Source organism: Sturnus vulgaris, chromosome 3 (genome assembly GCF_052056855.1).
Source record: "Sturnus vulgaris isolate bStuVul1 chromosome 3, bStuVul1.hap1, whole genome shotgun sequence".
Taxonomy (NCBI): Eukaryota; Metazoa; Chordata; class Aves; order Passeriformes; family Sturnidae; genus Sturnus; species Sturnus vulgaris.
The window spans coordinates 45,796,376-45,817,509 of NC_142245.1; the positions used below are offsets into that span (position 1 = coordinate 45,796,376).

A 21,134-nucleotide genomic window follows, 5' to 3' on the forward strand; every position below is an offset into this window, starting at 1 on the left:
CATATACATCTAAATTAGATATAAAGATTTTTTTTAATGAGCTACTGCAATGAATTAACAAAAGTGGCTGTGCACTCCAATTCACAGGCTCCAAATGAAGACAGGATACCTTTCACAGGCGTGCATCAAGCAGGCCTAGGTTAGTGGGCTAGAAGAATTGGAGTGGCTCTACAGACAGGGATTTTGCTTATGAACACCCCACCCAAGTTAGCAGCCCTCTGTGTCTCTTGGGGCAAGCCTTGCCACCTCTCTGCAGGCGAGTCTCACACATTCCAAATGTGGCTGTGCCCCACATCAGCCAGGAGAGCAGCATGATTGTGCTGTCTAGGTCACTGACAGCAGAGCAGAGCCCTGGCCTCGCCTGTGATTCTGGAGAAGCATCATTTCATTGAATCGACCCTGACAGGGCTGCTTGGCACTGCAGCTGCAGACTGGCACCCTGTAAGGGGAAGAAGGTCCTTTGGCAGCTTGTGCTGCTGGGGCTGGAGTGTGGAGCATGCTCCTGCAAGGTCCTTTGCATCAGCCCTGCTTCCTCTTCCTGGCAGTCTAATGCTGATGGATCTGTATTAGAAATAACAGAAAGTCCTTGGCCTTTTTTTCCCCTTTTATTTCTTTTTTCCTTCCCTTTAGCTATTTAGGCCAACTCTAGCTAATCACGCTCGCTAACTTATACTCAGTCACTACCATGGCAACCATTTCAACATGCAATTCATAGACTGCCTCTGAAACACACACACCTTGATGCTTCAGGAGAGGCATTAGGAGAGCAGAACTATCATCTGCTACACTGACACATTTTTTTACAGTATTACCTCTGGCAGCATGAATCTCTTCTTTTAGCTCTGAATAGCTCATCACTTGTTCTGTCCCCTTTTCCTCCCACCAAAATAGGTTCTTTAAAAACTGACACAGATTTATGGAGATAAAAAGAAACGGTGTAGGAAGGGAAATGCATTTGGAAATTCCACTCTCTGGCATCTAAATTCACTCTTGTATGAATCCTGAAAGTCTGTCCTGTTACTGCTTCATAGGAAATCCTGAGACATGATTATAACATGGTGCTAATAATGCCAAGGTTGTGGGTTCAATCCCCTATATGGGCCATTCACTTAGGTGTTAAACTCGATTCCTGTGGGTCCCTTCCAACTCAAAAATTCTGTTTTGTTCTGTTGTGCCTCAGTGGAAAAGGAGAAAGCTTTGGTGGCTTGCTTTCTGGTTTCCTCAGACCCCAGGAGAGAGGCAGCAGCTCAGGAATAGGGTAGGTGCTTCTCCTTTCTGCTTTGCAAAATGGCTCCTCTTTAGAAGTGCAGCTGCCCTGCAATGTGCAAAACCAGCTCTGCCTGTGTCCAAGTATAGAGAGCAAGATTTGAACAGCAGTGAAAAAAGATCTACCTGGAACATGTAGGTGCATTTTTCCAACAGTCACCTCCGAGGATCTTGCTCAAGGTCTGCAGTAATTAGGTTTGCTTTTGTCTAGTCACGATGCCTGGCACCCGGGCAGTAGTGAGGTGCTGCACAGGTGTCTGCCATGCTGCCCACAAACAGACCATTTATTCTGCTCACACTTAACATGCTCTTCTCCCAGACACATTCAGAGGGGAGGCTCTGACTGCCAGCACCACGCTATAAAAAAAATCCTTTTTAGTTTCTTTATGTAATTATAGCTGCTGTGTGGAAGAACCTGATTCCATGTCTTGAATGTTTTTCTTGAGTGTTTATGTGTGCAGGTTTCAAATGTGTATATATCACATGTAGTGCCATGTTGATGCTTATCAGGTGTAATTACACTATCCATTTCTCTTTTTTTCCATCTTTTTCTGTGTTTTTATCATTGTCAGCTGGCCACTAGCCACAAACAAGGCCCACCCCCACCACTACTGCCTACTTGACATCAATAAGAAAAATGTTCCTGCTGCCAACCAAGGGAGAAAAGAAATTCAGATGCACCCATGAGCAAACAAATATTGACACACCTAAAGTAACCTGTGTGGAACATTTAATTTCAGTTTAAATTATTTCAGTTTAAACTAAGCTCCCCTAGCCATAGTGGAGCACCCTCAAACACTATTCTTCAACCCAAAATGTTTCCCAGGAACAAAATCTGAGAGACAAGAGGCAGGAGATAAAGGCAGGCAGACAAATCTCAGCCAGCAGGTAAATAATATACAGCAGTCACCTTTGCCCTGTTATTTTAGTGCAGGCACATGCAGACACACACACTGTTTTATAAGAACTGCATATGCACTTTCCAGCGTCATTTATGCATAATATCTTCCACTGAAATCAAGCCTCTGAGACTGCTGAAGTCAGGAAACGTTGTGTACTCAGAAAGAAACATCATGTAGAATCTATCAAATCTCTGGGACTCCTTGACTATGTATAGCATGCTTGGGGGGGACCCAGATCCTCAGCTGTCCTTTCTAATCTGCAATCTAAAGTTAAGACAAAGGCTGGCAGGAGGAGAATATAGGACACAGCTGACTGCTTTTAGGCCACATACTTTAATGCCAATGCATTTCTGTAACTCTGTAATAGTCATGGACAAAATTACAATACATATGTGAATGGGGAATACCATCTTCATGGCATGCCTACAACAACTCTTTAGTGAATCAAATTTCTATAAACCACTGTCATGAATTTAGACTTTAACCACACTTCCCTTTCCCAGTGTATCCAAATGAGTCAGTCTTCCTTGTTCTGCAGGTAAGGATGCACTCATACCCCTATGTGAGAGGGGGCATGAAGCGACAAAGACTAGAAATTAAGCTGGAAGTCTTTTCCTTCTTATGTCATACATTAGGTAACTTGCCTGACATCAGCCAGACTAGCAGCATCTAGAGCAGAAAATCAAGCCAGTGAATCAGGGCATGAGTAGGGGAGCCCAACCATCTACCCCCAAGCTCTTAGTGTGGTCCTGCGTACACTTTTGGCCCAGGCCAAACAGTGCTCTACCAAACTGTTCCCAAGCATAGTCCAGGAGTTAGCATGGCCCAGTTGTTCCCAATAGGTAGTCTGTACGCAACCAGTTGGTTTTGGAGGGCAAGAAGCTTTAAACATCTGTCACACCAGGGCCACACAGTGTTAGCCAGCCACAAAGCAAAACACAGCTGTTGCTTTTTTTGTTAGCACAGATATGACCCATGCCACACAGGCCTGTGCCTCAGGCTTTTGCCAGAGACAGTGTGCCTGCCTTTGCTGATCAGGACACACCTCTGAGCCAGCCGTGCTGGTCCTCTCCCCCAGTTCTTTCCACTTTGGCTACAGCTGCTTGAAGCCATCACATCTGACACTGAAGAGGATGAGCAGAGCAGAGTTGATGCAGCCAGTCCCATGTCCCAGCTGGGAGCTGAGCCAGTCCCCAGGAGCATCTCACTCTGCTATGCTCCACCCTACCAAATCCCACCAGGCGAGCACCTGGGCATACCTGACTTGTAGTCAGGGGAGAAAGATGGTGCCATGGTTGCCCGTTTCTCCACTGGAAAGGATTCATTTTGACTTCACACCAGAGGCAAGCAGAAAAGGTGCCTCGGTGGCTGGCATCATAAGGGCACAGCAGGAGCAGCTCAACCGCTGGCATGTGGCCTCTGCAAGGCTCTCCTGCCCCAGCCCCAGCCCCAGCCTGATGTGCCTTCCCTCACTGCTCTAGCCAAGGAGGGTCTCGACTTGACCAAGGGGGTGCCACAGAGCAGCCAAGGGCTTTAATTGCCCAAACAGGCAGTGCATGGATATAGACTGGGCTCAAACCTGGGCTAAGCATTTGCTACAGACATACCCTCAGCAAGTCTCGCAAAACCATGAAATGAAGCTGAATGTCCTGAGGCCACCAGTCCTCCCTTCCTTAGCATTGTATTCCTGAGAATATAAACCAAACCTTGCAGGAGCAGAAGAGCACCAGCAGTCAGTGATTCTGTTTTTGTTTGATAAAAATGAAAAGATGAGTGTGCCTGCCTAGCTGATCTCCTGCATTTTCTCTCCTGCATTTTCCATCAGAGAAACGTGACCCCTTGGGAGGTTGCATTAACAAGCACCTCTCATTCCTCCACCCCTGCCTGGGCAGCACAACATCTCTTCACGGAACTGAGCTGAGGAAAGCTGGCAGTTTACAGGCAGTGCAGAAACCTGTACTGTGCATTCTCATCTCCTTTGGAATCCAGCGTTAGGCGCTGTCTTGCTTTTCAAAGAGATGTGAAAGAGATTAGAAAGAAAGTAAAAAGATAGTTTTTATATTTACTTAAGAAACATTCAGGTCTTGTTGTGTTCCAAAGGAGGACACTGGTATAGGACAGAGATCAGGACTGCTCCAAATCGTATGTTCCCAAGCAGGTCAGGAGAGATTGCAGAGGAAAGCAAACATTGCAAAAACCTTTTGCAATGCAAAACTCTACAAACAATTGCAAATTGTTTGAGTTAAAGCAGGGAAATAAATTGCTTGAATGGGTTTTGAACCCTTTTCTTTCTTCCTAATAATGAACATTTTCTTTTTTTGCAAGCAGGATCCTGGAATGAGAAGTCTCATAGTTTGGGGATATGTTCACACTGGGAACATTCACGTGACCTTTCAGATCACATTCCTCCTATTTATAAGAGTATTAGTCATCCACTTAGAGAGCAGAACTAATACCATGTTTGTTGAATGACTAAATGCATGCTATGAATAACCAGCTGAGGGTACTTAAAACCACAGTTACATCCAAGATCACACAGAGAAGCAATGGCCAGCTAACGCTTAGATGGGACACAAATAATACTATTGCATGTAAAATACATTTGAAAAACAATTTGAAGACAGTTCATTCACAGGAAGAAAGGACTAAATTAATCGCATAGATTCTTTTCTAGAGAGAGTTCACCTAGTTATTTAGACATATAGGAGAGCTGGCAAGAATGCATGACAGCTGAAGACTTGTATTTGACAAAAGTCCAGGCAGAACTAACTGTAAGACTAGGAGATCACAACTCTGCTGGACCTTGGCCTTTACACGACACAGAAAACGTCAGGGTTGTTGTACTTCAACTTTGCAACTTTGTCACTGGCAAAACACGAGGTTCAGGAGCTCTGAGTAATATGTTATGCCTAATATGTTGCTCAACTTAGCTTCAGGGAAAGCACAATACAAACCATGCACGTTATTAGCCCCAACATGTTTGTGAGTCCCAGCCAACACGAGTAAACTTTCTGTGCCTCAGATCATACCAGTGGCCAGCAAACTGTCATAAGCAGTATCAGTTCCTGGGTCAGGAAAAAATGGTGTTTCCCAGGCTCTAAGGAGTGTTCCCTGCTGTGCATGCAGCAATATCAGCACTTTGAGAAGCATTTAGCAGAACGAGATAGACGTAGTCAGTACACTCAGACCATTTTTGTAAAACCATATGAGTGCATGCATCTGTCAGGAGAAGATCTGGAGGAGAGGAAGAGTGAAAGACAAAAAGGTGGGTGGAACAGGAAGAAAGGAAGTATAGACAGCAGATTATGTGCCCCTCTATAAAAGAAACACAGAAGCAGTCTGGGCTGTGTGGGGTGCACATTTCTGACAGCAGGAAAAATGGAAATGGGAACAGCTCTGCAAAGAATTTATGAGAGTTTTGAATAATGATGTGCAAATTATGGGCTGGAATGCAGAGTATTAAAGGACTTTGAATTCCCACCTGCCCTTCAGTTTAGCATTAAAGTCCAGTGATGTGCTTTCACACTGCAGAGGATGGTGCTGAGGGGACACTGGAATGCCTGGCTGCACTACACTTTGGCCAAACCTTCTGAGGGTGAGGTTGGACATTACTGGCAGGAAGTGCCCAGCTGTAGTCACCTGACACATCAGGGACCTGTCCCTGCCAGCACACCTCCCCAGTGCCAGCCTGCCCAGAGGGAGACCAGCACCACACCGCACAGGCAGCTACTGAAAGGTTCAGTGAGAAGGTGGCAGCTAAAGGTGCAAACATCACTTCCTCATTGCAGCCTCTGTGAATGGCCCTGCCTGTGCAACACAGAGGATGTTTTGAATGGCAGAGCACAGGCAGTGAATCATCATATAAGCACTGCTGGTGTGTCCCAGCCTCAGTGTATCATCAAGCCTTCCTTTGGGTCAAGTAACCATCTGAGTCTGACTCACCGCCACCACAGAGGTTTCTCCCAGCACAGGCTGGCGTGGTCAGTGAGCAGAGCTAATTGAATGTGCTCTCACTGCTTCACCCGTGATCCAGGGGGGCTGGCAAGGCTGGGTGCAGCTTTCCATGCACACCCAGGTAGCACAGAGGGTTCCCACAGATCACCTAGTGTGTTGGGCCCTACACAGAAGTCAGGTAGCTAATTGTTAACCGTGTAAGTTGTCACTGTTTCCTTAAAATCTCCTCATGGGTCAAAGGGTTAGCACTTTCACGGGCTAGAGCTATGTCAGTAGCAAGACAAGGCCTACAAAACTCAGAATAATTGAGGCTGACAGGGACCTCAGAAGGTCATCTGGTCTGACACCCCTACAAAGCCAGGTTTCAACACCCCCCTCCTAGTCCTTAGAGTCTGAGCTACCAGCATAGAGGAAGGAGAAATCCCATGCAAGCCAAGGAGCACTTGTGCTGCTGAAGCCCCACCCGGATCACACAATTAAGAAATAAAACTGATGGAAAAATCCAGCAACATCAGGTAGTAGAAGAGGGTCACTGGAAAGAGAGTAAACAGGGGGAAAGACCAGCAAAACTAGTATAGGAGAGAGAGAAAACATGTTTGCTTCCTTTGCTGACAAGATGGAGGCAAGAAGTGTGGTGTGGAGACATTTCTCCTTTCTCTCAGTTTGCTGCACATGGAAAGAAGCCACTTCCTGACACCACGAAGGCAAAGTAAGAGTCAAGGTTGCTGCATCTGGAAGAGGGAGCAGAGTCCTGGCTCCACCCTGCCTGCACACTTCTTCCTTCGCAGGCCTTGAGAGGGGTGGAGGGAAGGGGCAACCCTCATTCTTCTCTAGGCCAGATGAGAGCAGGGCTCACCAGGTCTCACCTCCACCCTGTCACTAATATCAAATAATAATAGTATTTAGCACTTCCATAATTACCTTTGCACTCTGATATCACAGACACAGCTGAATTGGAAGCCATTAAGATCATTATAATGAGCTTCGGTGGATCCTTTCAGTCAGAGGCATTATTTAGCCAGCCCTCATTTTCATGGTTACATCTGAATAAGCACTCTGCATTGAGGTGAGGTTTGCCGATGAGACACTTTGGCTTAAAGGCAGTCTCCTACTTGCAAAGGCAGAATAAGTGTCATTATGCATCATGTTTCACCAGACTTCAAAATGCCAAGGAAGCTAAGTCAGGTTACAGCTGACTCCACCTTCAACTTGTAAGAACTGCAAAATTCTTCGCATGGACTGTCACGTGGGGAAGGTCTGCCATGACTCCCAGCCATGGAAGCTGCCATTCTGGAGGCCTTCAGTGCTCAGTACAGGCAGCCACTACAAGCTCTCAATGCAGGCATCAATTCAGCAAGAATTGTTACTAAAGCAGAGAGGGCAGAAGGCCAGAAGCTCTGGGAGCACCTTGCACTGGGAACAGGAGTAGCATGCTGACCTAGTGAAGGGCTGGGCTGCTGGCCAGGCGGGTGGCACGTGGACATATGGCTGGTGCTTGACTGAGCACTGCTGGGGCCTATGAGCAGAACTGAGTCCAGAGCCATCTGCAGAACAGAGATCTGCTGGTCCTGGGTCTACTTACAGCCTCGCTGAAGACTTCTTCCTTTGGCCTTTCACTAAGAAAGAATTAAGTGCCCCTTATTGTGGTTACTTCGGTTCCCTGTTCATAAATGCAAATATAAATGTATTTTTGTTTGCCCTTTGTGTTTGAGCTGTGAATCCCTTGGGAATCTAAGGGCTTCTAGGTATACCTGTCTTATTAATAACAAAACTAATGTGTTGCTTTTGTTACTGAAGTAGGAGGAAATGTAGGAACACGGAACAAACCCTTGTAATGCTACTTCTTATGTTTAAAAAAAGAACAAAAAGGTAATCGAATGTAATACTTTGACCAAGAGCAAAGGTAAAATCACAGCAGCTGACTCAGTGTAACAGAAAGAACTTAATAGAGTTGGCAATGTTTCAGCCTGCCTTCTCGGGAACATGAACATGGGAACGTGTTAAGAGTAGCATAATATGTACAAAACACTGTCTGAATGAAAGAGGAGTTAGTGTTGGGCAAAAGTATTATTTTCGGCAGCAAGAAAGTTATTCCGGCAAAGTGTGAGCACAAACTTGTGTTTATTTCTTGGTGTTCAGTTACTGTCAACATTAAAAATAAATCAAATCAAGGCAGAGAATGTAACCCTGCACTACTGGCCCCAAATACAGCTGAAGCACTCTCCTAAAGTGTTTGTGACCTAACTGTTCAATCCATTCTCCAGAAGCAGGTTAAAACAGAATACTTGGGCAAGAACCAAACAAGCTTCAGTGCAGCTTAGAAATACAGTTAAGACACTGTTTCTCTACTTCAAGACAAACTGGCTCTTAAAAAAAATATTGAGGAGCATTGACACTTCCTGAGCTCTGGCTGTATCTGCAGTGGAAAGGAGTTTCCCATGCCGTTTCCTTAATTAGCACAAATATGCTGACAACCTTCTCCATGCTGAAATCAAGCCATAGGTCACTAAAAAATTGATCTATCTACACATCCAAATTCAGCACATGCTGAGCCAACATGTTGCAAAGCCATAATCAGTACCTAGATTATAACATGGCTTTGTCATGCATCCAGCTGCTGAAACAAACTTGGATGTCCCAATATGAAACTTATTTGTCCTGCAGTCAGCAAATAAGAAAGGTGCCAATATATACATTCGATGTTTTGCAAGTGCTAGGATTGTGTGCTGGCATTTACTGGATCATTTTGACCATTACATGCATTTATAAATATGACCAGTTCATTTAGAGAAATAACATGATCTGAAGATCAGATTCTAAGCTTGCTTAAACTGAAATAAACAGGGAATAACTCATTCGGCATCCAGTAATTTACTCTGGTTTCATCATGGAGAGATCAAGGCCACAGTTACCTCTTTACACAGCTCAATCTGAGCTTTAGTCCTTGTCAACAGCACGTGCTATAGTACAATCATGCAGCAGTTGAACAGAAAAGACAGCATGCCAATACAGTAAATAGTCTAGTACCAGCCCTAGGGAAAAGTTTAGAAACCTTATGACAGGTATGGTTTAAGTGTGTGAACCTGAGCCTTGTTCCTCAGACAGTTTTTGCCTTGTTGGTAGCGCAGCTGGCAGGACAAACTCTAAACACAATTTATGCCTAGCCAGCTCCTGGCCAGCTCACAGCTAATTCTGAATGAAAGCTGTGATGTCTAAGCTGCTTCCTCTGGCCAAGCAGCCCATTTTCCGTAACCAGTTCAGTAAGGCTGCTGCCTGCTGTGTGCATAGGACACTGCAGCGTGCCAGTGTGACCCCTTCTCCCACATTTCAGCTGTCCCTAAAGTAGTGCATCCCGCAGTATGCTGCACCAGGGGCTGCTGCTCTCAGAAGGCTTCTTCCAGGAATTCACCTCCGCCGTTACTTGCCCATGGCGTCACTGCCTACATTTTCCCAGAATCACTTGGCACCGATGTGGCTGGCCAGCATGGCAGGTAGCCCAGCCAGCATAGCTGCTGCTTGGAAAATCTGCCCTGTGGATGTAAGCTGAGCATCTCACTGGTTACCCACTATAACTTTTTTAGCTGGATACAAGGTCACAGTTGTGAGTAACAAGAATGTCTCTTTGATGACATTGATATAAATTACCCGTACTTTCTTGCCAAATAAAAAAAGAAAAGAACACTAGAAAGTGATGCCCCGTGAAGAACAAATTAGATCCCATTTTGTGTCCCTTCACCTGTAGAGACAGGTTTGAATGTCACTGAATTCTGAACTTGTGACTGTCACCCAGCCCAAAATGAATGAAACCAGGCCAATGGCTAAGTCTGTAACTTTCCTCTTGAGCTGTTTTTTTCCTGAATTTTATTTTGCTACACTTATTTATTCATTTCAGTACCACAGAGCAGCTTTAAGACATAAATGCACTGTCATCTGCCACAACAAATTTTCCATAGGCACTGTCAGTAAAACCACATCCTTCAAATTTATCATGACTGGATGGGACTCCTCCTGAGCTGGTGAGGCCAGAGGGAAAACTATGCCAAGAGCCAGACCTAGGAGATTGAAAGCACTCAAAACTGGCCTTGGCTTCCATTTGAGGTACAGGCAGCTGAACCCTCCCTTGTAGGGGCAGCTGGACACTTCGGTGGTTACATGGGGAAAGGAGACAGATGTCCCTGCCTGCTTGCAGAAGGACAAGAAACAGACAGGAAGCAAAATGCTTCCTACTGCTCAGACTGCACCCTGAACCCTTGTTGCTGTTAAACAGCCTTAGTCTCCCAGGGAGAAGGGGAGGGATGGATTGAAAGTAAGTCTGACCTTTCTGGAAGAATGGACTTACTGATCCTGTGCTGGGCTGAAATATGAAACCACTGAAACTCTGGGCCTAGAGAGAGGGAATTACCAAACCAAGCCCAGCATGATTTAATAAAGCAAACTAAGTCTCACAGAGCAGCTTCCTCTTCCTAACACCATTCCTTCTCTCTGAAAGACACTTTGCATGTTTTAACCACATGGCAGTAGTGATCTAGACACCAAGAAAGCTGCCAACGTCCAGTTGTGCGTCAGCACAAGCCAGAGGGACATAAATCAGGCAAGGTGCAGGTACTCACTCATAAATGCTTCCCCAGGGATCTCCATTGTGCACAAGCAGTGGCAAAAACCCCCATCCACACAAAGATTGACATACATTTGCCTCCCACTGACCTCAATATAAAATTCATATTTGGAGAACAGAACCCCATGATCCTGGCCTCATTTACACCAGTTTCACACAGTTATCTCCTTGGGAATACCCTATCTTTGCACAGGTGTTCCCAAGACCAAACCTGTCTCACTCAGCATCTCTGAGAACCACGAATATCTAGGTCTTTCTTCACTGAAAAAAAAAAAAAAGCTCAACATGGCTGGAAAGCTGCTTTTCCTCTCCCCCAGTTACCACTGAAGACGTGGATTAAGGAGCTCACAAACAGGAGGGAAGCTTGGAGCCTGCAGATCCTTCACTGAACACATAAGCAAGCACCACACAAATTTTCCCTGCAGTCCCACAGCTGCTGGGCCCTGACCAGGAGGTACCACCAACACAGGGCAAGTTTCCACAGTCCTCTTTCTCTGGAGGGTTTCTGGTGCACTGCCATGGCTGAGCTGCCGGTTTAGAATGTCAAAGTCCTCCCTGCTGGAAATGAGAGCACCACTCGCAGCACACACTTCACTTGAGCTGGCATTGGTTTCTTCCCATTTTCTAGCCTTTGCCATGACAGCTTAGAAGTTTGGGTCTGTGCCTTGTTTACAAACTCGGCTCACGAAAAAAAAAAAAAGGTTTTAGTTTGCTGACCAAAGGCTAACAGGCCTGACCTCAGTCATTAGCTCATATGGGGACTTACTGAAAAATTAGGAAGTGCTAAACCAGAAAATGCCCAATATCTATGGCCTAAGAGGAGTCTTGCCCTATTTCGCACCGCACAGACACACTGTGCCCAATGAACATACCATCCCAGACATGGTAAAATACTGTACTAAGTTACAAACTGCAGCAAGGATGTGATGCAGAAGTCCCAGACAGCCTTGGAGGCAGGATTACTCATGTATCACAAAACTCAGATGCAGTTGTGCTACTTACATTGTTATAGGGCAAGGAGGGGGGAGAGACAGACTTTAGCATTTCCAGAAGACTTGTTTTAGCAACAGATGACATATGGGGACGGGATTCTCCAAACTTCCCTTGTCTCAAGAATGCAAAATCCTATTTCCCCATATACCATTAGTTTGCTAGCCACCTAGTCAATTGCTGTTTAAAGCCCTAGGCTTTAAATTCTTCTTGGCTAATTCTCTGTATTGACCTCTGCCCTGCAATAGGGGCAAAGACCCTTGCTTTGGGAAACCATTTTCCCCTAAAAGTTTTCTAAGCTGGCTCTGCCCTTCCCCCAGAGGTTAGGTGTATTTACAACCAGCATCTGGAATTGATGAGATCCTAAAGAAATAAGTAGCTTACACAGGTGGAATTCGGTAGAGATAATGGAAGTAAACACCAGCTTGATATTTGAGGAGTTTCTGTGCACAGTTTCATATGTGCCTACTACCCTACAGGTGTCCTACAAGCTAAGGATGCTTCAGCTGACTCGTTTTTTCACACCACCCTCGCATGTTTCTAAAAACATCTCTCCTTTTGATCACATGGCAGCAGGTACTCACTTGCTTATACACACAACAGTGTTACAAGTGACTGTGCTGAACACATGCTGCACTAGTGAGCTCTGCAATATTATCTGTGGCTATAGAGCCACCACCACTCCCACACTGTCTCATTTTTCTCAGTATAACCCCAGGTTTGGCCCTACTCAATCCTTGGCCACTTTTCAGAGGGAAGCTGGCTCTTCCTCTCCTCCACCCCTCTGAGCTCAGCAATCAGGAATACAGAGGAAAACTTCTGCTCATTTGCGCTTGGGATGAGCAAACAACCAGCCCACACTCTGTCCAGCAGCGTGAAAGCCAGGTTATGTGAGGACATGCCAGCAGAGCCCACATGCCACTGCTGGGCTATGAACACTTCAGATATGACTGACTCTGCTCAGGAGACTGAAATATAAACAGCAATTTCTGGGAGGAGTGGCTCCATCCAAATACTCCCCCATGTTAGTCACAGGCTAAAATAAATAAATAAATAAACAAAGCCATATAATCTCCCAGTTGGCATACTCACAGTCATGTGACTGGTGTCAGCCCTCACCCCAAGGTGAAATATGGATCCAAAGACTGGGTCCCAACTTCACGGTTCTCCAATGGCACAAATAGGACAGGCAGCAGCCCCTAACTGGGAAGGCACAGACTTCACCCACCTGGCAGCAGCAGAGCCCAGCTGTGTACCACCTGCTCCAAGTTACACTTACATTAGGGAAACACTGAGGGGGCCAGGACACATTTAACGCAGAAATCCCCACGTGACCAAGTGGATCCAAAGTGAATCCATTCCACCCAAAGCCCCATCTGGGAAGCAAAAGAAACAAGGGCCACTGCACAGCAGGGACACGAAAAGGCTGGGGAACAGGCCTAAGGAAGTAGTTTCCTCTTCCTCTGTGCTCTGGTGAATGGGAATAGCTATGCAGGGAGCCAAGAGGGCACACTGGGGCTGAATCAGTCTAGACTTGCTCTGCTTCTTGTCCTCCTTCCCGTGGCATCTGCTGCTGGCCCCTGTCAGAGGCAGGATAAAGAGCAAAGCAGACCTCGCATCCGGCACAGCACAGCCATTTGTACTCCCCTGCCTTGTGAGTCTGGCCAAAGCTCCTGCGTGTGCATGAAAGATGATCCCAGCATTAAATATATTCCTCCTCTTTGTCCGAACTAGAAATGGCTCCTCAGCCTACAACATCACCAGGCTATGTTAAAACATCTAAGTATAATCTGGAATGCAGCTGGACGTCCAAGTAGGGGTGAGAAACCATGAGACTCTATTTTAACAGGAACTATCACAATGGGCTCTGAAAGCTACCTAAAGTGTATCTGCCTTTGCTAATTATATTTACTGGTGGTGGTTGGCATTTTTTTTTCCAAGCTGAAGATGAGTCAGAAAAAGAAAAAAAAGTCCTTTATTGTTGTGGCAGCAGAAGGATGTCTCCTGAGGGTGTATGTAATGCACTACTGTCACGGCATGACAATGGAAAAACTGACTGCTGAGCCAACCAAACCCCCATAAATACCTAATGATATCTCTCTTGGCCCAGATTTTCTACAAGTCGGTGCCTGAACTGCATACAAAATGACAATCGATATGAACGGATCTCTTTTCTCAACAGAGCCAGAATTTAAGAGCCCAGCTGAGCATTATATTCCAGTTCATACAAAGACATCCTTTTAAAGGTCTGTCACAATAACTTAAAGGTGGTGATCCAGCAAAAAAACTGCCAGGCCTCTCCTCAGGATCTCCCCCACGCTCCAGCCATGAGCACAAAGAACAGCTGGCCTCAGCAAACAGACACTGTTATTAACTACAACATGGTGACACAAACAATGAGTGCCTAGGTACGTTATTGGGTTTGCATTCATGTGGGAAAATAACATTTTCTTCCTTTTCTCCTTCTCCTTCTCCTCGTGGCTTGAGTAGCTCTGCCACCTCGTGTACTGGGCTGGGGAGGCAGCCGTGCCAAACACCTGGCCCAGTTACAGGTATGTGCACAGGGAGCTCGTTGTGAGAAAACCCAGCCTTAGCAAATTTCTCTGGCCACCGTTCAGCCCCTGCACATTGGGCAAGAGACTCTCCCTGGCCGCGGTTACATCAGTCACCACCACCTCCCTCAATGTCATGGCACGGGAAGAGGCTGCCAGGGGAGCGGGGGGGAGAGAGAGGGAGAGAGAGGCAGTCGCTGTTTTTTGAAACAGGCTGTCCAAAAACATTACAACACCCTTGCCGGTTTCCAGTGGGTTTGCTCAGTTCCTCCCTTCCCGTGAAGACCACACAGGCTTCGCGAGGGCGTTCCGCCCTGCCGCAGAAAGGCGGTCTCTGGGGCCCACCGCTCCCGGCAGCCGCTGCGCTGCAGCGTGATTCCCCCGACTTCCTGCGGAGTCTCTCCCAGTTTCCATCGAGGGCCAGAACCTAACTCAAAAGCTGGTATTTAGGGGGGGGGGAAACATAAGCATTGTCTTTTTATTTTATTTTATTTTTTTTTTTTTTTTTTTTCCCCAAAAGGAGATTTTTCATATTGCTCTGCCCGGAGCACAGGGGGAGGCAAGGCTGGAACTTGGAGCATTTGAAGCCCCTCACGGTTCCACTCGCTCCTCTCACCTGCCTCTCCTCTCTCTGCCTGCTCCGATTCCCTCGCACCCTGCCGGACCCGCACGCTCTGGGCACATCCAAGGCAGCCCTCGGGACACCAGGACTCCCTGCCTTCCCAAGCCGGCAGCAGGTCACAGGGCCCCAGCTGGGACTGCCAGCACGGGCGGGCTGGAGCACCACTGCCGGCACGGCCATCCGCCAGATCCCACTCTTGGCTACTGCCAAGGGTCCATTTAGAATGACATCCTCCCAGCAGTGACAGGGAATCAGGTCTTTGCAAGGGCTCAGAGCAGACCCTGGACAAGGGATGGCGCTTCAAAACAGTCATAAGGCATGGTGTAAGCAAAATCGCCCTATAAAATGGAGCAAAACTGGCAGACAAAAGTACTGCTCCTGGCATGAATGTACTTCCATATTGATTCAACACTTAAAAAGGCAGTGAATGAGAATGAGGATGTCCTTTCTTCAAACCCTCCAGCAAAATCACTTTCGCTTTTGGCAGCCTGCTGTTTTCTCACCCCTCAGCTCCTTCACCCTGACCGCAGCAGCACCTTCCTCCACCGCCAAAACCTCTGCGCTGCCTCCCCTCGCTCCTTCCTCTGCTCAGCCTCTTGCCTCAAGTCCTCCTAGAGGACGAGCTGGAATTTTTGCCTGACCACCCTGGCAAAAGCAGGGAGACATTGCTGAAGCCCGCTGGGAAGCCGTCACCCATGCGGGCGGCACAGCTGAGCCCCGGGCTGAGAACCTACCCCTCCTCAGCCCTGCCTCTCCTGGGACAGGAGCCCGTGCGGGTTTGCGAGCTGGCCAGATCGGGGGAGCTTTTCTCCAGTCAGAGGCTCTGGAAGGATTATTTGGCTGCAACATATCATATGACTTTGTTCTTAGAGTTACATTTTAACTGAGAAAGTTTAACAAGTATGACTTATGGGCTTCTAAAATTGGCAGCAGAAAAATGAGCTGAGGAAGTCATGGAAAAAAACCACAAGCGAGGCCATTCCATGTTATGCACAATTTCTGGGCTCTTTTTCCAATCTTCTGGTTTTTTTGGATGGTGGAAAATATTTTCCAGCTACACAGGCCTGGCTTCACTGAGTATGTATTTATGCCAAGTTTATAAAAAGCAGCTGCAGACATGGTTGAATGAAAGGATTACACTGCTGTCTGTCTTCCAGAAGGTGCTTCAGTTCACACCATGTCCCATAGAGCAAGGCTCGCTTCTCAAATCTCCATGAATTTATGTAAGGAAGGACAAAATTTGAACCACACAATACAAACAGCTATGGCTGTGCATGCGAGTGGGCACGCACGTGTGTATGCACAGCTCTCTGGATAGCTACTAGCAGTTCCTAGCCACTGCTAACACTGGCTTTGAGCACTTCAAGTTTACCACCATTCCTCCAACCTCTCCACACTCTACATCCTGGTCCATCTTCCATGAATGCAAAAATGGGGAGACGAGTTTCAGGGTTGAGACCCTGGCCTCAGTGTATTTCTGCTGCCTGCTTCATGCATACCTGCTCTCCAGCTGCTCCCACTGAAGTTCAGGCTTCACCAACCTCACGTATTTTCAGGCTGCCAGGCTTTCAGGCTAGGAAGGATCTCTGTAAGCATGCAGCCTGATCCCCTCTGCAGCACACAACACTGAATTTCAATCAGGAACCCAGGCAGAAGGGGCATAACCTTAATTTTCAGCCATGCCTTGTCACAGTCTTGGCCTGATACACTAGTCACAAGAGAAGAGCCACAAATAATTCTTCACTCTCCTAAACAGAATGGCTCCAGGGGGTGGGGGGGAGGACACAAACTGAAAGCAAATGTATATAAAAAGGTAAGGTAGGTGGCAAGCTACAGATCATGCATTACAGATCTGTATCCTGCTGGTTTTTGAGTCGAGTATGTTAGAATAACAGTACTGAGAATGACAGTGTTACATCAGGAATATCGGTCAAGACAATATTTCCTGGCAATTGTTTGAGAAATGCTTTTCTCACAGCTAATTGCTCCCAAGAGGCTGTGTTTTCTCTGTTTTTAGAAGGAGAGTGATTAAGAAAGAAGGTTTTTAAACCTCTGCACCCTGCTGTGGGACAAAGAAATGTGGGGGAAAGAAAGGAAAAAAGAAAGAAAAGAAAAGAAAAAGGCACAACAGCTGTAATGTTCTATGAAATGATTTTGTTCTGTTCTCTTGCCGAGGTGGTGGGTGCAATCATCAGTTTGGCAGAGATAAATACAGGAAAAGCAAGCCATTTTTCAGGAGCCGTAGCTGCAGGAGTGCCACATTGCCATCTAGCGACACGGGCTCTGGAAGCTGAAGCAGCAGGCTCCCGGAGCCTCCTGCACCAGTGCCCGCTGCTGGCCAGCACACATGCACATGGGACCTCCTTTCCTTCTCGTGATTTACAGCCAAGCTTGAAAACTGCAGAACTGCTTGGTCTATAAAAGACAGGTGTAGGAAGGCAAGCGGAAAAGGGAAGAATTCCACCATAAAGAAGTTTAAGATGAACTTGGCTTTGCTAGGAAAAGCTGGTTTTTACACTGAGGCCCACAGATTCTCATCTTCCATTGCTGCTGCACACAAAGCTACCACAGCTTTGGCATCTTCTGCAGTTATCATATGAATGTCTGCAGCAAAATGATGGGCTAGCAGGAACAGTGAGCACTACCTTGTCCCATGGAGATAGGCCTGAATCCAGACCTGATGTCCTGTTCCCAGTCATGTTGGATCAAACACCTGTGTGCCCTGATGCCATCTGCAGTGCCAACCCTGAAAATTTGACTCCATTGTGTACATCTGCAATGTACCTCTGCATTTGTATTCTGAAAAGAATACAAATGTTAAACTTTCAGCACTTTAAAAGACAAAAGCCAAAGTGCTAAGCCCCTTAAACAGCAAAAGGCAGGCACTCCATCTTCAGAAGATGCCCAGCAAAGGGCAGTGTACAAATTCTTCTGTATGATCTTCATACAGCAAGTTAAAAAGAAACAAGAGCTTTGGTGTATGAGAATTCTGACTTTCACTGAAAGCTGTTAAATTGAAAGATCCTGGCTACAGCAGACTTACATTTACCCTGAAAACAAAAACACTCGCAGTGCCTAAACTCTGCCAGAAGACACCATAATTTTTGGAAGCAATGGAAGAAGCCTTTCATCAGGCATCCGAGATTGCCCACAAAGCTCTGCTTCATGGAATATGTCCTTCCCACTGAAATAAATGACAAGTCTCACACCTTATAGGCTTTGAAAGGTGATTAGCAGCAGACTGTATTGGCTCTGGGGCAAAGGATGGTGTGTCTAGATAATCATTAACTCTGTCTTTGGTCCCTGATTCCTGTGAAGCTTCACAAGAGCACAGCTATACTGCATCTGCAGGCATGTCAAAAAGGGTGATATTCTTTGATATTAGCTAAAAATAATGTGGTCTTCCAAGAAAAAAGGAAAATGCAGTTAAGTTCCCCCAAATAAAGATAACCAGTGCTGCTCCAGTGAACTACTCTTTCAGCAGCATGTCTTCAAAAACCCAATGATAGTCTCCACAAATTCTTTGGTAACTACTTATACTATGAGGACCTACAAATACTTGGAATTTACAAAATCACTCCTGTATCAATTAATAACAAAGTTTGTGGTGTCACCCCCTGAGACCCACATCACCGGCAACATTACCAGGAGCTGGGCAGGCAGAATTTGAACACTCAGATTTCAAAAAAGGAAAGGCAATGCAGACTCCTGAGTCTGAGCCATTTCTGTTCTGTCAGCCTGCAATCTTTTATTTTTTCTTTAAAATCAGGGTGAGATCACTGTTTTTCTCGAAAATGTGTTGCCCAAGGTAGGAGATAACCATCTGCGAAAAGATCTAAAGTCTAATGACAAATATTGTCAGGCCTGCTGAAGATCTTCAAGGGCAATGCAGAAGAGAAAACACTGCTCCCAACTGACAAGGTCCTAACACCATTCTGGAAACAGCCAAAATAAAGAGAGGGGTTCTACACAGGAGTCAGGTTTTTTCTCCTGCTTCATATATTATGACCAAAGGCATTGGTAGAGCACTGCCCCAGTATCAATGCATTCCATCTCAGGGGCTGTGTTCCCTTTAGAAAATCAACATACCTTATGAGCACTTGCTTTCATAGTTGCCAAGAGAAGCCAAGATGTCCAAGTGGTGCTCATGCTCCCACTAAGAACCAGACGGTCCATTGGTTCTGGAGGGTGGCAGAGCACACCAATCTCATCATCTGACTTCCTGAACATGTAGTTACCACATAACCAGCTCCTGCCTGTCATGTCCTCCTCTGCTTTCTGGAAACCAGCTCCAAATCGTAAGGAGGATAGAGCCAACAGATCTGCTCTAACCACCAAGAGTAGGATAATCAAAAGCATGCTTTAGAAGTCTGCATTGTTTTTAAGGATGGGGTAGCTGTCCAGAGCAGGGCAACTTTCTGTAAAGTGCCTCTCCAATCTGCAACTGTTTTATCAGGTTGTCAAGCATTCACTGTTTGCAATCCAACATCTAGGATGGACACTGACTCACTGCACTGCCTTCTAGGCTGTTTCCCTTATTTATGCCTGCTTTAATACCTATGACCTCAACCTTCCTATTTGCATGATGGTATCACTGAATTTCAGGCACTACAGTTTGGGCTGTTTACAAAGTTGTAACAGAACAGAGTTCCTTTTAAAGTTGCTATCCAACAGCAAGCTAGATTTCTGAAAGATTGCTGCTTACATTTTCAATGCAGAAGGTATTTACGAACTGCAGGACTGCCAGCAGAGCAATTAACCCAGTGCTTGACTGCTCGTTATTGCTTTCAGTTGGAGGGGGGAAGTAGTGCCTCAAATCTTTTCAGTTATAGAGTGCCTTTAATACTTCTTTCTTTTGGTAGGTTTAATGATTTATATTCAGATCTATGGTTGGTTGAAGTCTGATTTTTCCTGATTACACTGGTAACTAGCACTGATTAGCCATCTAGTCTAAAATTAATATGACATAGAAAAGAAGCAAGCTTCAGAGCTTCAAACAAAATTCAGGTAAAACACCCACCCAGTTACTAACAGAACAATCATACTATCCTAAACCTTACCTTCTCCCTTCCTGTGTCACTGTCCCAATGTCCTGCTCTTGACTGCTTAGGTTTCCATGAGAAAAGGACCATGCAGAGTAAATTACAGGATCAGGACCGCAGGCTGTGAGTTTGCAGAAGCAGAGACTTCATCTTGACAGATTCTTCAGAGTGCCACATACATCTCTGCTGATACATAAGTAATAATAATTTCATGCTAAGAATTCTGCCAATGCCAATGGCCAGTAAATAACATCCCTACAAAGAAGTAGAAAAGGGCCCTTAGTTGTGTCAGACAACTTCTAACATAAGCCAAGGAACCTGATGTTAAAGCTCAAACCTTTAGATGGAGATAAAAACAAATGAAACATAAACCAAACAGCAACCTCTCATGGTTATGCAAATTCAGGTGCCATTATAGCAAACACTCCAACTAGAACTCAATAAATATGGAGGCTGTAACCTGGGGTCAGATGGGGCTTCCCTTATTTATATAGGCAAAAACTTCCACCTCCTCAGTGCAAGGAGCTGGTTGTCTTCCTCACAGTAACTTACAGGACCAGGCTGTATTATACCAGGTCAATGTGCGGTCAAAGTAAATCTTTATCAAAACCAGACTGTTCCCACCAGTAATTAAATACTGCTATGAATTGATTAGGTGTATATTATCAATTAAAAACAACAAGGGAGAGTTTCTCAAAGAACATGCTTGCTCAAGAATCCCTTTTCTTAATTTCTCCATTTAATTAGTCATTGCATTATAATTCACAAATTCATGCAATAATCATTGTAATTTTAATAATCAAAGCTGAATGTACATTCTTTCTCATTAAATAATATTAAATACAGCAAGAGATGCTAACCAGGTTGTTTCAGAGCTCTAGGGAAATGCTCTTTTACATACATGCTAAAACAGGCAAATATTGGTTTTTTTACAGCAAATTTCTGTATCTTCCAGGCTATGTTACAGGGTGTAACATGGCCAGAGTGACCTAAGGAAGGAGAAGAAGCATGGTTTTCACACAGCATCTTTTATTAAACAGCTTTCTCTAGATGTTGTCATGTGTTGAGCAGACTTTGAAGAATTTCTTACTAACAAGCTGAATGTTTGGAAAAATGCTGATTGATGGCTACAAGCATGGAAAATTTCCATTTACTTGTACAGCATAGATACACTTTACCCCCCCACAAACA

The 21,134-nt window shown here is 45.6% G+C and overlaps 1 long non-coding RNA gene across 1 annotated transcript in view; it reads right to left on the bottom strand.

Annotated features, from left to right (window-relative positions):
* LOC148224318 (uncharacterized) overlaps nucleotides 1-20,198 on the bottom strand; it is a 170,514-nt gene extending 150,316 nt beyond the window's left edge. Inside the window, exon 1 of the long non-coding RNA XR_015802367.1 lies at nucleotides 19,962-20,198. This is a non-coding gene — a long non-coding RNA (uncharacterized LOC148224318). The remainder of the gene's footprint in view (nucleotides 1-19,961) is intronic.
* Nucleotides 20,199-21,134: the final 936 nt, after the last annotated feature.